General features: G+C 47.8%; 1 long non-coding RNA gene across 1 annotated transcript; it reads right to left on the reverse strand.

Moving 5' to 3' along the window:
- Positions 1-246: 246 nt before the first annotated feature.
- On the reverse strand, positions 247-8,538 carry LOC146049646 (uncharacterized). Its single transcript, XR_014466170.1, has 3 exons — positions 8,073-8,538; positions 7,867-7,967; positions 247-334 (listed from the first exon to the last, which is right to left on the reverse strand). It is a non-coding gene; the product is annotated as an uncharacterized LOC146049646 (long non-coding RNA).
- Positions 8,539-16,937: the final 8,399 nt, after the last annotated feature.

Below are 16,937 nucleotides of genomic sequence, written 5' to 3' on the forward strand. Positions count from 1 at the left end.
CCATTCTCTGTAGAGTAATAAAGACCTGGTAATATTACAGTCCCACACTCGCTGTCCCTTCCCAGTGATATCTGGGCCTCTTCGCAGTCCGTGGCTCCGTGAGAAAGGGACAGCAAGTGTGTAGTATAAGGAGGACAGTAACTTCTCTTTATTGCAGTTGATATTTGGGCCGAATAGTAACACTTGGCTCAAACAAAACGTCTACACAAGTACCTACCTCGGGAGGTTTGGAGCAGATGTGGACATCACCACAGCAGAAGGGGAGGAAGGTGTCAAGGGCTGCGGAGATTCTGGGGCTCTTGGAACCCTTCCCATCCGGTACCGGATGCCCATACTGTTCATCAAGGAGACATACACAAACACATGAGTATATAACTATATTAGTAACACTGACTAATGTGGTAGCTCAACATCCTAAATAAAAATGGGATATTTTTGCCCTGAGGTAACGTACTCATGGGCCTAATATGTTTCTCTGTAATGCAACCAAGCACATAATGGACACATTAAATACAGTCATTGATCTTTATTGGATATACATCTTGATTACCAATGGCATTTCAGGATATTGAATGTTGAATGTTTTATGAACATCGCTTGGCTATGTCTGGTATATCAGCCACATGCACGTTCCCCAGTTTCAGCTAACCAATGTGTACCCAGCATAATATCACTAGTGTTCCTTCTAAGCTTATTTTACAGGGTGCTGCACCCTGCCCGTTTTTAAAACCTCAAAATGCTCCCTGCCCTTTTTGTGTGTGGCACTGTGCGCCCTTATGCTGCCCCCCACCGCGCTGACGTGCCACTGAGAACTTCGGTGTGTGCCATCATGTGTAATGGGTATTACGGTGTGTGCCATAATGTGTAAGAAGCATTATGGTGTGTGGTGTAATGTGTAAGAGGCATTACAGTGTGTGTGCCATAATGTGTGTTGTCATTATGACATAATATGTAATGGACATAGCTCAGTATGACAATGTGTAATGGGTATTAGGGTGTGTGGTATAATGTGTAATGGGCATTATGGTGTGTGGTATAATGTGTAATTGGTATTACGGTGTGTGGTATAATGTGTAATGGGCATTGAGGTGTTTGGTATAATGTGTAAGAAGCATTACAGTGTATGCCATAATGTGTAGTTGTCATTATGACAGAAAATGGAATGGGTATAGCACAGTATGACAATGTGTAATGGTTATTACGGTGTGTGGCATAATGTGTAATGGGCATTATGGTGTGTGGTATAATGTGTAATGGGTATTACGTTGTGTGGTATAAAGTGTAGTTGTCATTATTACAGAATATGTAATGGACATAGCTCAGTATGACAATGGGTAATGGACATTATCGTGTGTGGTATAATGAGTAATGGGCATTATGGTGTTGTGGTATAATGTTTAATGGGCATTATGGTGTGTGTGTGTGTGTGGTATAATGTGTAATGGGTATTACAGTGTGTGGTATAATGTGTTGTCATTGCGACAGAATATGTAATGGCCATAGCAGAGTATGACAATGTGTAATGGGCATAATTCTTATAATTTTTTCTGTTTCTGATATAAATTTCTAGTATAAAATGTGCTCTTTCGATTGAAAAAAGTGCTCAGCCTGGTGGTCAGCGCAAGGTCGACAGGTGTCTAGGCCGACATCAGTGAAGGTCGACAGGTGTCAATGTCGACATGGGACAATGTCGACATGGGTTTAGGTCGACGCAGTGTTAGGTCAACATGGGTTAGGTCGACATGTTTTTTACTGGTTTTTGAGCCGACATGTGCCGACAGGCGGTATTTCATGCCCTACCATGCACTAGGGCGTGGTGGGAGAATAAAATAGTGTGCCGAGCGCAGCGTGGCACCGTACCGAAGCATTGCGAGCGATGCGAGGAGCTTTCGGTTGACTTCCAACTGTGTCCATGTTGACTGTGTCGACATTCGGGTAAAAAAAAAACAGTAAAAAAAACCCATGTCGACCTTCTGACCTGTCAACCTAAACCCGTGTTGACATTGACACCTGTCGACCTTCACCCATGTCGACCTAGACACCAGTCGACCTTGCCACCTGTCGACCCAACGGTGTCGACCTAATGACTGTCGACCTAAGTGGTGTTGACAATACGATCCACACTCCCACTTTACGGTGGGGCCAATGCAGACCCGTTCGGTCTGATCCAAATTTGGATCCTTTACGATGATGGGGGTCTGTGCATGCACTGCATATACACAGCGGGGGTATGTCCAGCAGTCACAGTAATGTATACAGAGAGGGGTATGGCCAGCAGTCACAGTAATGTATACACAGAGGGGTATGGCCAGCAGTCACAGTAACGTATACACAGTGGGGGTATAGCCAGCAGTCACAGTAACGTATACACAGAGGGGTATGGCCAGCAGTCATAATAACGTATACACAGTGGGGGTATATCCAGCAGTCACAGTAACCTATACACAGTGGGGGTATATCCAGCAGTCACAGTAACGTATACACAGTGGGGGTATAGCCAGCAGTCACACTAACGTATACACAGAGGGGTATGGCCAGCAGTCAAAGTAACGTATACACAGTGGGGGTATAGCCAGCAGTCACAGTAACGTATACACAGTGGGGGTATAGCCAGCAGTCACAGTAACGTATACACAGAGGGGTATGGCCAGCAGTCACAGTAATGTATACACAGTGGGGGTATAGCCAGCAGTCACAGTAACGTATACACAGAGGGGTATGGCCAGCAGTCACAGTAACGTATACACAGTGGGGGTAGAGCCAGCAGTCACAGTAACGTATACACAGTGGGGGTATAGCCAGCAGTCACAGTAACGTATACACAGAGGGGTATGGCCAGCAGTCACAGTAATGTATACACAGTGGGGGTATAGCCAGCAGTCACAGTAACGTATACACAGAGGGGTATGACCAACAGTCACAGTAACGTCTACACAGTGGGGGTATAGCCAGCATTCACATTAACGTATACACAGAGGGGTATGGCCAGCAGTCACAGTAATGTATACACAGTGGGGGTATAGCCAGCAGTCACAGTAACGTATACACAGAGGGGTATGGCCAGCAGTCACAGTAACGTATACACAGTGGGGGTAGAGCCAGCAGTCACAGTAACGTATACACAGTGGGGGTATAGCCAGCAGTCACAGTAACGTATACACAGAGGGGTATGGCCAGCAGTCACAGTAATGTATACACAGTGGGGGTATAGCCAGCAGTCACAGTAACGTATACACAGAGGGGTATGACCAACAGTCACAGTAACGTCTACACAGTGGGGGTACAGCCAGCATTCACATTAACGTATACACAGAGGGGTATGACCAGCAGTCACAGTAACGTATACACAGTGGAGTATGGCCAGTAGTCACAGTATGCACAGGAGTCCAGCAGGAAAAAAACAATTACAGCAGAGAGCGCAGCGGAGCATGCAGAGCGCAGGCTTCCATCCAATATAATGGCGCAGAGCCGCGGTCGCATCGCATTCTGTGGGATGCAATTCTCGGGAGAATCCAAGGCCGGGAAGATGGCACTTATTTCGGGATCTTAGTCTGGCGGAAACGCCCATTGTTCGGAGCATCTCTTTTATTTGATATGTTTATTTGGTCCCATCACACACAATGGTGGCCCCCACCGTAATGCCCATCACACATGATAACCCACACTGTAATGCCCATCACACACAATGGTGGCCCCCACCGTAATGCCCATCACACATGATGGCCCCCACCGTAATGCCTATCACACATGATGGTCCCCACTGTAATGCCCATCAGACAAGATGACCCACACTGTAATGCCCATCACACACGATGACCCACACCGTAATGTCTTTCACACATGATGGCCCACACTGTAATGCCCATCACACACGATGACCCACACTGTTATGCCCATCACACATGATGGCCTCCACCGTAATGCCCATCGCACATGATGGTGGCCCACACTGTAAAGCCCATCACACATGATGACCCACACTGTAATGCCCATCGCACATGATGACCCACACTGTAATGCCCATCACACATGATGGTCCCCACTGTAATGCCCATCACACATGATGGCCCACACCGTAATGCCTATCACACACGATGGTGGCCCACACTGTAATGCCCATCGCACATGATGGTGGTCCGCACTGTAATGCCCATCGCACATGATGGTGGTCCACACTGTAATGCCCATCGCACATGATGGCCCCCACTGTAATGCCCATCACACATGATGACCCACACTGTAATGCCCATCACACATGATGGCCCACACTGTAATGCCCATCGCACATGATGACCCACACTGTAATGCCCATCACACACGATGACCCACACCGTAATGCCCATCACACACGATGACCCACACTGTAATGCCCATCGCACATGATGACCCACACTGTAATGCCCATCGCACATAATGGTGGTCCACACTGTAATGCCCATCGCACATGATGGCCCCCCACTGTAATGCCCATCACACATGATGACCCACACTGTAATGCCCATCACACACGATGACCCACACTGTAATGCCCATCGCACATGATGACCTACACTGTAATGCCCATCACACATGATGGTTGTCCACACTGTAATGCCCATCGCACATGATGGCCCCCACTGTAATGCCCATCACACACGATGACCCACACTGTAATGCCCATCACACACGATAACCCACACTGTAATGCCCATCGCACATGATGACCCACACTGTAATGCCCATCGCACATAATGGTGGTCCACACTGTAATGCCCATCGCACATGATGGCCCCCACTGTAATGCCCATCGCACATGATGACCTACACTGTAATGCCCATCACACATGATGACCTACACTGTAATGCCCATCACACATGATGACCCACACTGTAATGCCCATCGCACATGATGACCCACACTGTAATGCCCATCACACACGATGACCCACACTGTAATGCCTATCACACACGATGACCCACACCGTAATGCCCATCACACACGATGACCCACACCGTAATGCCTATCACACACGATGACCCACACTGTAATGCCCATCACACACGATGACCCACACCCTAATGCCTATCACACACGATGACCCACACTGTAATGCCCATCACACACGATGACCCACCCTGTAATACCCATCGCACATGATGACCCACACTGTAATGCCCATCACACACGATGACCCACACCGTAATGCCCATCACACATGATGACCCACACCGTAATGCCTATCACACACGATGACCCACACTGTAATGCCCATCACACACGATGTCCCACACCGTAATGCCTATCACACACGATGACCCACCCTGTAATACCCATCACACATGATGACCCACACTGTAATGCCCATCACACACGATGACCCACACCGTAATGCCTATCACACACGATGACCCACCCTGTAATACCCATCACACATGATGACCCACCCTGTAATACCCATCACACATGATGGCCCACACTGTAATGCCCATCGCACATGACGACCCAGACTGTAATGCCCATCACACATGATGACCCACACTGTAATGCCCATCACACATGATGACCCACACTGTAATGCCCATCACACATGATGACCCACACTGTAATGCCCATCGTACACGATGACCCACACCTCAACAGCGACTACATATGATGGCACATAAGAGCCTCTTACCTACATGCTCATTGCCAGGGGTATCTTACTCAATGCCAAAGGTTTCATGCATGGTTGCCAATAAAGTTTCATGCATGGTTGCCAATAAGGTTTCATGCTCGTTGCCCAGGTATTATATCCTCGTTACCCAGAATGGGAAAAGCAACCCCAGCAAGCCCTCCTGTCTGTGGAGGCTTAGCCGGCGGGAAGAGCTGACTGACAGCCACTGCTAGCAGAGAGCAGCTTAGCGTTCTGCCAGTGCAGTGGGGCGGGGGGGCTGGCTGCACTTTAAAGAGCTGGCATGCCGCTCTCTTCTCAGGACTTCAGCAGTGGTAACAGCATGGGGGGGTGGTGGCTGCACCTGTAACAACAGACACACCGCTTTCAGCAGAGAGTTCATCAGCATTTCAGTGCACGCAGGGGGGCTGATGAGAACGCTTGCAACGGGATGTCAGCGCACCAGGGGGGCAGTGGAAGGCGCAAAGTCCCACACACAAAAAGGGCAGGAACACTAATTTCTGTGTCCTACGGATGACAGGAGGAGGGTGACATGGTCAGATGTATCCACCTTCACCGCGGGTCTCAACAAGAGGACTAGCGCAGGTGTTCACCCAACTTGAATAACTGCAGCTCTTAAGGCCCCCATCTGTCAGGGTGGGGAATCGCTTGTGGTACCCCGTCAACTCACCCGGCAGCTGCTACGTTCAGTTCACAATTATTTCTACCCATGCATGTTGCCCCTTCTTTATATAAACACCTCTTTCTTCACTTTCATGAAAACTCTTCACTACTGTAAAACCGCAGCTCACCGTTACCAATTCTAAACAGTCTCTTGTTACAGTACATCTTCTGTTGTGACACCTGTCAGTATCACACTGACCCCAGGGGTTAATAAACTGCTTTATGTTCTACCCTGATACTAGTAAATCCCCTAAACTCCAATACTGCTCTAAAACAAACAGTCATATTTATTGTGGTTTTTATTAGTGTTTTAATTCAGCTCATCCTGGAAAAGGATTTGTGGCACTGAAAAAACCTCTGCGAGTATTTATAACAGTGTCTTGAGAATAAAACATTAATCTGGTTTAGCAAAGGAAGAGTCAGGTTAATAGTTCTCAATTTATAGCGGCATAATAAAGAGGATATAAATAATTAGATGGGACATGTGGGTGTTAGCCGGATCCAGGTCTAGATTTCTAATCCATACAGGTGTATTCAATGCGGGCGGCAAGGGGTGTTTGTAGGGCGAGGGGTGTTTGTTTGGCGAAGATGGCTTTTCCAACCCCCCTCGCCGAACTCAATGCTTTGGAGAAATCCAGATCCCCTTAAACAGTGAGTTTCCCCACGAATGCAGTGAGACCGCTCCATTTTGTGGCAAGCCCCGCCGTTTTGATGGCCACACTCGCCGTTTCCACCTCGCCTCAGGGAACTGGCGAGGTGGAAACGGCACGTGAAGGGGAGAGAGTTGAATAATCTGACGGCGAGCTATCGGCACTCAGGGCTGCCGACAGGGGGGTGCCCTGGGTACAGCAGTCCCGGGCTCAGGCCTCTGGAGGGGCCCGGGCAGCTGCCCAAAGCGGTGGCACACCACCTCCCCCTCCCGGCCCCCCAGCCAGGCATGCACAGTGCAGCCTGCAGAGCACCGAGCCTAGGACACAGAGGGGCTCAGCACTCTGCAGGCTGCACTTTGCAGAGTGCGCACTGCGCCCCGGACCTGACCTGAGTCTGACCGAAAGTGGAGGCTGAAGAAGCGATGCCGCGTGATGGTAAGTAATGGGGTAGGCAGGCTGCGCGGGGTTTTGTGTGTGCGGACGGACGGTAATGTAGGGCGCTGTGCCACTGTAGGTCAGTCCCGGGCCCCAACAATTCTAATGGCGGCCCTGTCGGCACTGCTTAATGTATAGCTCGCTGTCAGGGGCTCGCTGCCCGCATTGAATACACCCCATAAAGTCAGCAGTGAGGGTTTAACATCAAATTGTGGTGATATTGGGCAAGATGTACTAAGCCTTGAAAAGCTATAAAATGGAGAGTACTAAACAACCAGCCAATTAGCTCCTACATGTCATTTTTCTAACCCAGCCTGTGACATGTCAGGTAGGAGCTGATTGGCTGGTGGTTTATCACTCCCCATTTTATCAAACTTAGTACATCTGGCCCATTGATATATTTTTTACATAGGAAAAAGTCATTGCATTTGTGTTTAGATAAAATAATGACACACCAACAAACTTACCCTTCCTTTACCACCGATAAGCTGATCTCTCATCTAAGCGGGACAATTATTGGGACCAACTACCAGATGTGCACCACAGATCTTTAATGTGTCTGATTTTCCTGAAAGAAGATAATATTTTTACATATCTTAAAAGGTGTCATGTCCTGATGGAAATGTTTGTATACATATACACACACACACACACGATCCGGGACTGCTCTTACGTCAGGCCTGAGGGCACAAGCAGGCAGACTGAAGCAAGGACGCACAAGCTAGGTGCTTGTAGGCAGGTAGTAAGATGACGGGGGAAGACGCGGCGCATCGCCTCCATCTTCTCTTCTCTCCTCCGCGGCCACTCCCAGAATGCCATGCGGTGCTCATTGGAGGAGGGGGAGAGGCTGATCAGAGAGACGGAATACATACAGATCATATACATGCAATGGAGAAGCTGTCCTTACCCAGTCTGACAGGCTCAGGGGAGATCCCCCCCTGTCCAGGCTGCAGTCCTGCCGGGAACGCTTACATCAGCCACCTCCTGGGCATTGCAACCTTACTCCACGCAGCCAGCAGCACTAGCACAGTGGTGGTCATGCGAGGCGACCTCCCTCCGCTCTCTCCCTACGACTGGCAATGAACAGCTGCCTTTGCATGAAAGATTTTCCACGCTTAACAGTTAAGTGTCTGTAGACCCCAGCCACCCTCTAGTCCTGCTGGCAGCCTCTACTGCTCAGGGGCGGGCTGGGCCGGGGGGCAGGATGCCATATGCCCCCCGGGCAACTCTGCCATCTAGTGTACAAGGCCAGTTGGCCACCTCTTTTGTAAGAAGTACCCTGGTGGTCCAGCGGTTTCTGTACCTGCGGCTGCGATCGGACGGTCACCGGAGGCACAACCCACTATGCAGGGCTATTTACACAGTGTAGAAAGGCTGCCAATGCGTGGCCGTATCACAGACTGCTAGTAGTAACTGTGGATCTTCAGGGCTACGGAAGCCCTATAGGTCCCTAGTTATTACCAAGCTGTGTGATAGGCAGCCTTACACATTGTGTGGACGGAGACTGTCTCAGCCTGTGCTCAGCTCTGTGAGTGTGTGTCGGAGCTGGGCTGACACTCAGCCTGTCCAAGCAAGGACAGCAGCAGGCAGCACCGACTGTAAGGTTCCCCCTTCTAATTAAGGCCCCCAGCTCAGTCAGCTTCCTGCCCGGGCTCTGCAGTAGCCCCGCCCCCAACTCTCTTCCTGTGTCTTCTACTAATCTCCTCCGCACAGGATGGAGAAGGCTGGACCTGTGATCAACTGCACATCATAATAAAAAGGTAGTCCCTGGACCCTGATCCCTGGTCTTTCTGTACCTTTCCCCTGCTGTAGTTTCAATATATCCCCTGTGGTCTCTCCCACTATCTCGCTCTTCCCTGCTGTCCCTCTCACTAACTCCCCTGTGGTCTCTCTCACTCTCTCCATCTACTCTGCTGTCTCCTTCATTATCTCTCCTGCTGTCTCTCTCACTAACTCCCCTGTGCTGTCTATTTAACTGTATCCCTAATGGTCTCTTTCACAAACTCTCCTGCGGTCTCTCTTCCTCTCCCCTTCTGTCTCTTTTACTATATCCACAGCTGTCTCTTTTGCTATCTCCCCTGCTGTCTTAATCTCTCCCTCTCCCCTGCTGTCTCTTTCACTCTTTCCCCATGGTCTATCTCCCTATCTTTCACCCTTTGCTCTTTCTCTCTATTTCTCTCCCCTCGTTCTCACGCTATCTCCCCCTCCCCATATGCTATATCTCTCCAGTGCTCTCTCTCTTGCTGTAGCATTCTCCACTGAGCACTCTCTCACTACATCACTCTTCCCTGCGTGCTCTCTTGCTCTCCCTTGCACTCTCTTTTGCTATCTCCCCCTCCACTGTGCTCCCTCACGCTATCTCTTTCCCCATTGCACTCTCTCTCGCTATCTATTTCTCTCCCACATGTGCTTTTCCCTTTTGGGCGGGCACCTCCCACAGCGCTGCTGTGAGAGGGATTTGAAATGGATCCATCACAGGAAGCCCTGTGGCTGCCTGGGTCTCCAGGGGGACGTCCAGGCAATGTCGGGGATTGCAAAAGGCAGCTCTTATCAGGAGAGCTGCCCTTTGTGCTGCTTATCACATATGTCAGTACATATGCGATGGGCAGCAGTATGTACCACCACTGCTTGGTGCATTCTGCCCTCTATCGCACCAGGGCCACTCTCTTATGTTTCCCCCCAGGCCAAGAGTTGCCAGCCAGCACCTGCTGCTGCTGTTAGAAGCATGGTGCACAGCCAGGACTGCAAGGGGATCATGGTGATAGTCACAGGCTTGAGACCCTGATGTCAGATGTATGCAATGCATTAACCATTCAGCTGACTGAGCCTCTGTCTTCTATTGTTACCAGTGCTATTGTTATGCTATGATTGGTAGCAAAACAAACAAACAAAAATTCCAAAAGATTCCGTATCATTGATACATTGGGGGAAATATAAGAATACGAATGCAAAAAGTTGCATTCGTATTCTTAATACGAATTAATACGACAGCATACCTCGTATGCTTTGTCGTGTTCCGGAGGGGGATTTACAAAGCAGTCAAATACAGTACGACTGCTTTGTAACCCTCCGATGGCGTATAAATTTGTATTAACGGCCGTATATACGGCCGCTAATACGAATTAGTGGAGGCAGTCTGCACGGATCAGTCAGATCCGTGCAGGCTGCAAGGTGTAAAAAAAAGAAAGAAAAATAAATAAATAAAAAAACCCGGCATTGGGGCCCCCCACAGCCGAAACCAGCCCCAGGCTGACAGAGCCGGGGCCGGTAATTAAAAATCAGGGAACCCGACAAATAGGGGTTCCCTGATTTTTAACAGTCAGGCTCCAGGTCCGGGGCTGGTTCCCAAAATACGGGGCACAAAATGACTAGGGGTCCCCCGTATTTTAAGAACCAGCCCCAGGCTCAACCAGCCAGCAGGGTAATGCCACAGCCTGGGGGAGACTTTTTATACAAGTCCCCCCGGCCAAAGCATTAACCCTCTGACCAGTCAGCCTGGCCAGGGGCCCTGTGGGAGTGAGGACCCCCCCAATAAAGGGGTCCCCCCTCCAGGACTTACCTAACCAGGCTGAAGCGTGGTACTGTCCTCGATGCCCCTGGGCGGTGGGCATCGAGCTGATTGTGTGTAAAAAAATAGAATAAACTATTGTTTTTAACTGTGGAACTATGAGTCCCAGCAAGCCTACCCCGCAAGCTGGGACTTGGAGAACCACAAGTCCCAGCCTGTGGGGCATTAAAGGGCCCGCTGGGTCTTGTAGTTCCACAGTTAAAAAAATTGTAAAATAAACACACACTGACACATAAGAAAAATACAACTTTAATACATACATTAATACATACATTACACACAGCGATTCCAGCAGCTCCCTGCATCGGACTGAGAGGCGCAGAGAGCTTTCATCCTCCGCGCCTCTCATCAGAATGATTCTATTGGCCGCCTAGCGGCTAATCAGAAGCCGCGCTAAGCAGCCAATAGAATCATTCTGATGAGAGGTGCGGAGGATGAAGGATCTCTGCGCCTCTCAGTCCGACGCGGGGAGCTCCAGGAAATGCTGGCAGCTTGAAGAAGCTGGAAGAAGCCCTGGACTACGGCGGATCAAGACTTCAGAGCTTCCATGGAGGACCTGCTGTATTTTCGTGGCTGTTTCACGGCAATTAGCAACCGTATTATCAATACGGCTGCTTAGTAAATCAGGAACCACCATTCTTTTGAATGGTGATTCCTGTCGTATTCTATCGATGGTGTAATCATTCGTATTTGTAAATACAAATACGAATGTCCCATCATTAAGAATATGAAAATACGTTTTTTTTTTGGGCATAGTAAATGCCAAAAATACGTATACACCCCCAAAAATTGTAATTGCGTATGAATTTTTTTTTTAGTAAATTTCCCCCATTATTTCTATTTCTCCCCCTCTCCCTCCCTCCCCTCCCTCCCCTCCCTCCCCTCCCTTTCCTTCCTTCCCTTTCCCCAGCAACCATGCATGCTATGTGACTGTGTGTATATCACATCTGTCATATGTACCCTGCACACAGACAAAAGGAGAAGAGCTGGGTGTTGTGTGTGCAGCCTGGTACTGCCGAGGAAGGATGTTCTCTGAGTGTCTGTCTGTCATGTATATAACAATAGCCAATATGAATATGGATATGAAGCCTGCATTGCTGCATTCACGTGTTGTGTATTTGTTTACACATTTGTGTGGCTGCAGCTAGGTTTCTGCATTAGGACAAGGCGGTGTTAATGTGTAAACTGTGTTTTTTTTTTAGATTCTATTATGTCTCAATTTATTTAGATGTTTTTCTATATTTGTTATTTTTTTAAATTGTGTTGTTTTTTTCTCCCATAATATTGGTTTTATATTATTATTATTATTTATTTGCCTAGTGCCAGGGTCCCATATTATTTTATGGGGAAAAACGTTACACCTTTGCCAGGCGATATCTCAGGTTTCCAGGGGACTGGAGAAACGGTGCTGGGCTCGTTGGAAAGCCCTGGTCCCCAGCTATAAAATGAAATGATAGGAGGGGCACGTGCCCGGGTGCCCCCCCTTGAATCCGCCAATGCAATTGCTACCGCCTTGTATCTATCCATCTAGTGTGACCAGTACACTCTCCCACTGACGCTCTACGACTCCTGTTTACCTGGACTTACAATTTTTTCTGGGATATCTGCATTATTCCTATTTCCAGCAAAGGAGAATAACACGCTGAATAGGGAGGCCTGAGCCCTTGCAATTATAGGGCAACCAAGGACAGCTGGTGTCACCACCATTTGGACATATCCATTTCCAAAGATACAAAGGATGGTAATATCTAACAACCATATTTTTCAACCCATACCCATAAGATGGAGATCTCAATTCAATAGTACATATATCCCTGTGATATTTTATTACATTGCTCAATTTTTTATTTTTCATATTAATTTATCGTTATGTGCTAGATGTATATTAATTGTGATATTAATTATTAAATAAGTACCTTTGAGAACCATCTTGTCTACATTATTGGGAACAGGTAGCGCTGACACACTTTTCTACTTTAATATTTTTGGGTCCGACAACCCAGTGCCAGCTGCTATTGATAGCGCACCACTCCATCTTTGTTTCTCTATTAATTAATCAGGCCTTGGTGGAGACAACAAGCAGAATAACCCAGATTCATGACATTCCCCTTATAGTTTAGCCGATAACATCATAAATGACCATTCAGAATTTGCTGACTATGGGGCTGATTCAGAATGAATTGCAGGGCTGCAAATCCGCAGCCCTGGCGATTATCGGAGGACCGTGCATGCACACGGTCTGCAGAGCAAGCCCTTGCAATTACAGGCAGCAACAAATTGTGATTGCACCCCATATGTTGGCTGTTTGACAGCCGGTGTTTGTTTGTGGGTGGCATTCCAGCTTTTTCAGGGAGTGCCCCAGAAATGCAGGTGGCTCCCGGCCGTTGGGAGGGGCGCTGAAGTCATTAGCGGTCCCAATCTCCACACAACCTTCACAGCACCAAGTCATAGCTTATGGGGCACTGCACACGGGGGGTGGGGGGGGGGGGGGTGAATGCGACGGTCTCTGATTCCGAATGAAATGTCCTCTCTTTGCAGCCGTGCACAGGGGTGGGATTTCACTTGGGTGGGGAGGCAGCTACCTGATCACTGGGCTGCAAATCTTCGGGGCCAGCAATCAGGTATGAATTAGCCCCTATACAGTAGCGTAACTTTGTTCCAGTTGCCCGGAGGCAAGATAGATATTGGTGCCCCCCTCTCACACATATCCCTCCCACACAAACACACACATAAACCCTATATAACCTTATATAAAATATATATTTATGTTAATAAATATAGATAGATAGATAAAGAAAACATATATAGTTAAGAACTCAGAAGCAATATCATTGGCTTTTAAATAACTGATTTAAACTTGCAGGGGGAGGAGAGGTGCCCCCTTGGGAGCAGGAGCCCGGCGGCAGATGACTCCATTGCCTCCCAGAGTTCTGCCTCTGCCCCTATAATTACACAGTGAACATATGGGATATATGCTAATAAGTGATGAATTTTGCTATTTATCACTATTGTCCTAAAGATGTAATTTACTTCTGTCTACGGAATTTCTCTTATTAAACAACACACAGAGCAAAAGCAGCAGCGGAGTCTTAGGAAAACACGTAATGTAACGTATGTTATGTGTGTTATAGTCCCAGTCCATAGCTGAAAATTAAAATGAAGGAGTTAATTGTCCTTATAATACGGCTGAAACTTGCAATCTACGAAATTTAGGAAACAGTATATCAAAATAATGAACTTAAATGAACACATAAGCTAAGTCCTGCGCCCTCCAGCCCTAACGTTCCTTACTTTTGCCCGCAGCTTAGGCAATTCATTGTCAAAATAAAATAAAAAAGAACAATGAGCAAAGCTCAAAATAATTTATTGTGCCTCAAACATCTGTATTTATCTTTGGTTTTATACAATATCTATTTCACCCACATTTATGTCAGATATTCTGTCACCATTTGTGACAAATATTGTGTCCTTATGAGTGGGCTCCATCACCAATTGCTGGAATTCAGAATGTCCCTACTTCTGGTGGAATTTGCAACAGACACCTCCCAGTTCAAATCAGATGCTCAGCTAACATTGCTGAGTGATCTACATTGCTCAGCACCATCTCCCTGTGTGTAGGCCCTTTAAGAGTTGAAGTGCAAGGGATTGGGCTGAAATTTAGAATCAGATTCTAGCTTTTATTCATCTAGTAAATATTAAAAAATAACTATACTCTTCAATTACCCTCTTCACAACCTTTAATAAATCTTTCCCATGTACCTTTAACCTGTATGATCCAGCCCAGGGGTGGCCAAACCGGTCCTCGAGATCTACCAATGCTCCACATTTTCCAAGTCACCTAGCTGCTGCACAGCTGTAGTCATTACTAACTGTCACATTGTCAAACCTGCTGCAGTCATTCCTACTATAGATCCATAGGTTGCCTGGAAAACATGAACGGTTGGTAGATATTGAGGACAGGTTTGGCCACCTCTGATCCAACCTATAGATGACATACTGCTTAATAAGAGAAGATTAAGGCCCTTGCAGTTGTGTTGCTCGCAGTTAGAATATCGTTGTCGGTATCCCGACTTGCAGCCAGATGTCTGGTGCCAGAATCCCAACACGGATGGAGATTGCCAGTGCTGGAATCCCGACTACCGACATCCTAATCGTAAGTATGTGGGCAGATTAGTGTTAGGCCTGAGGAGGGTTAGAGGTGAAAGCACGAACGTAAGTATACATATCGGACCCCTATAGGGATTTCCTCAATCCGGATGCCGGCGTCTCTATTCCAACCACTGGCATCCCTACCTTCATCCGCATGTATTCTCTGCTTAATAACAAGGGATCTGCAATCACTGCAGGTAACAGAGAAAACTTAACAGTGCTGCAATGAGCAGGAACCACTACACACGTGGGGTCTAGTGAACAGTAACTTGTTGAACAAATTACATTTTTATAATTTTGATAAACCAGTATTATTTTAGCACACTCCAAAAATGCTGGCGTTCTTTTCTTTCTTTATATTGAGTAATTTTTTATTGATTTTTCCAAAAGTAACAAAGTGCACAAATAGGCAGACACGTCAAGTAATAATTGGTATACATCAAATTTGGGACATGGTACAATATGAGTAATTAACAATATCAAGGGCATAGTATGGAGCACATCCGCTGATAGAGTTATAAAAATGAGAATACCCAGAGGCGTCATTTGGGTAAATGGATATAATATATATATATATATATATATATATATATATATATATATATATATATTTATATATATAGTGTACTGCACAAAGCCACTCATCATGAATAACTATCAGAGTGTTCATATACCATGTAACATATGGGGCGAGATTCTATGCTATGCGCTAAATGCGCATGTTTTATTTGCGCACCACATCGCCAATTTAAAATTCGCATTTTTCAGTCAAAATGCGCATATTTAATGTGATGCGCATTGGAGGCTGAAAAGTGCGAAGAGGGGCGATTTGCAGCGAAGTGGTGCGCTGTATTTAGTCCTGAAAATGTGCGATTTTCATGTCTGAAAATCGCACATTTGCAGGACAGCGCAAAGTGTAAAAAAAAAAACGAGCGCGGGGTCCCCCGCCCGAGCATAACCAGCCCCGGGCTCACTGAGCCGGTGCTGGTGACATAAAATCAGGGTCCCCGACAAATAGGGGTCCCCTTGATTTTATGAAACCAGCACCAGACTCAAGGTCCGGCGCTGGTTCCCAAAATACGGGGGACAAAGTGACTAGGGGTCCCCCGTATTTTAAGAACCAGCACCGGACACAACCAGCCAGAAGGGTAATGCCACAGCCGGGGGAAGCTTATTATATAAGCTCCCGCGGCCAAAGCATTAACCCCCTGGCTGGTCAGCATGGGCAGGGGTCCTGGGGAAGTGGGGACCCCCCCAATGAAGGGGTCCCCCCCCTCCAGGACTTACCAGCCCATGCTGATAGTCCGGGGCTGTCCCCGATGCCCCTGGCCGGTGGGCATCGGGCTGATGATTTGTGTAAAAAAAAAGAATGAAAACTATTGTTTTACACTGGCGAACTATGAGTCCCAGCAAGCCTACCCTGCATGCTGGAACTTGGGGAACCACAAGTCCCAGCATGCGGGGCATTAAAGGGCCCGCTGGCACTTGTAGTTCTGCAGTGAAAAAAATAGTGCACAAAATCACACTGACACCCTGTAAAATAAAACTTTAATACACACAAAACACACACACACTGATACTTACCTACCTTGAGCCCGTAGGTCGGTCCCTGGGTCCGAGCTCCGGGGCTCCAGGGCAGAAGAGTCCGGTTTCCGGGGCCTTGGTCCTGGTTCCGGGGCTGGTCCTGGGGTTCCGGGGCTCCTGGCGTGAAGAATCCGGGGTCCGGGATCCGTGGTAGTCCCCAGGGGTACCTAAGGAGGCAAATCCTACTCACCTGCTCCCCGGCGGCGACCTCCGGTGACAGCGCTGCTCCAGACTGGT

This window comes from Crinia signifera, chromosome 12, assembly GCF_055691185.1.
Source record: "Crinia signifera chromosome 12, ASM5569118v1, whole genome shotgun sequence".
In the NCBI taxonomy this organism is placed as follows: Eukaryota; Metazoa; Chordata; class Amphibia; order Anura; family Myobatrachidae; genus Crinia; species Crinia signifera.